This window comes from Sminthopsis crassicaudata, chromosome 5 (genome assembly GCF_048593235.1).
Source record: "Sminthopsis crassicaudata isolate SCR6 chromosome 5, ASM4859323v1, whole genome shotgun sequence".
Classification (NCBI taxonomy): domain Eukaryota; kingdom Metazoa; phylum Chordata; class Mammalia; order Dasyuromorphia; family Dasyuridae; genus Sminthopsis; species Sminthopsis crassicaudata.
The window spans coordinates 111,121,913-111,123,373 of NC_133621.1; the positions used below are offsets into that span (position 1 = coordinate 111,121,913).

At 31.4% G+C, this 1,461-nt stretch overlaps 1 non-coding gene across 1 annotated transcript; it reads left to right on the forward strand.

Annotated features, from left to right (window-relative positions):
• The first annotated feature begins 293 nt into the window (after positions 1-293).
• On the forward strand, positions 294-400 carry LOC141545278 (U6 spliceosomal RNA). The gene has a single exon (XR_012482956.1). It is a non-coding gene; the product is annotated as a U6 spliceosomal RNA (small nuclear RNA).
• Positions 401-1,461: the final 1,061 nt, after the last annotated feature.

The window sequence follows — 1,461 nt, forward strand, 5'->3', positions numbered from 1 at the left end:
TGTTTCCTGTGCTTTCACTGCCTGCCTGAAGTCTGTGCCTGGCCTAACCCAGTTCCATCCCTGCCTGTGAGCAAAACCAGACCTTTTCTGGTGAATTTTGAGAATATCTTCTGTTGGTAATGTATTATACTCCCAATATTCATGAGTTCTGACAGTCAAGTACTAAACTGAATATGGTTAAAATTGAGGGGAAAATGAGAGTTTAGGAAGATACATGTGTCCTCTCTGCCATTTTGGCTCTGCCCCTAAACCATTCCTTTTAAGAAAGAATTATTTTTAAAATTTTTCAGTTTGTGCTTGCTTCAGCAGCACATATACTAAAATTGGAATGATACAGAGAAGATTAGCATGGCCCCTACACAAGGATGACACTCAAATTCATGAAACATTCCATAGTTTTAGAAAAATAAGAAAAGGAGTCCTACCAAAATCCTTTTATGATATAGATATGGTGCTGCTACCTAAATCATGTAGGGTTAAAACAAAAAAAAGAAAAAAAAGAAAATTATAGACCAATTTTCCTAATGAATATTGATGCAAAAATCTTAAATAAAATATTAGCAAAGAAATTACAGCAAATTATCCCCAGGATAATGTAACATGACCAAGTAGGATTTATACCATGAATGCAGAATTGATTCAATATTAGGAAAACTATTAGCATAACCTGACTATAACAATAACCAAACTAACAAAAATTATATAATTATCCGAATAGATGCAGAAAAAGCATTTGATAAAATCCAACATCCATTCTTATTTTAAAAAAAAATACTAGAGAGTATAGGAGTAAGTGGAGTTTTCCTTAAAATAATCAGTATCATCTATTTAAAACCACCAGCAAGCATCATATATAATTAGGATATACTAGAACCATTCCCAGTAAGATTAGGGGTGAAAGAAGGTTGCCATTATCACCACTACCATTCAATATTGTATTAGAAATGTTAAGTTTAGCAATAAGAAAAGAAAAAGGAATTAAAGGAATTGTAGTAGATAATAAGGAAATCAAATTATCACTGTTTGCAGATGACATGATGGTTTACTTAGAGAACCAACTAAAAAAAAACTAGAAACAAGTTACAAATTTAGCAAAGTTGCAGGATAGAAAATAAATCCTCATAAATCATCAGCATTTTTACATATTACCAACAACGTTCAGCAGCAAGAGATACAATGAGGAATTCCAATTAAAATAACTATAGATAATATCAAAAATTTGGGAGACTACCTGCCAAGGCAAGGTCAGGAACTATATGAACACAATTACAAAACACTTTCTACCACAAATACAATCAGATCTAATCAATTGGGAAAATATCATGTGCTCATGAGTAGGCTTAGCTGAGATAATAAAAATGGCAATATTACCTAAATTAATCTATTTATTCAATGCCATACCAATCAAACTCTCAAGAAATTATTTTACAGATCTAGAAAAAAATAATAACAAAGTTCATA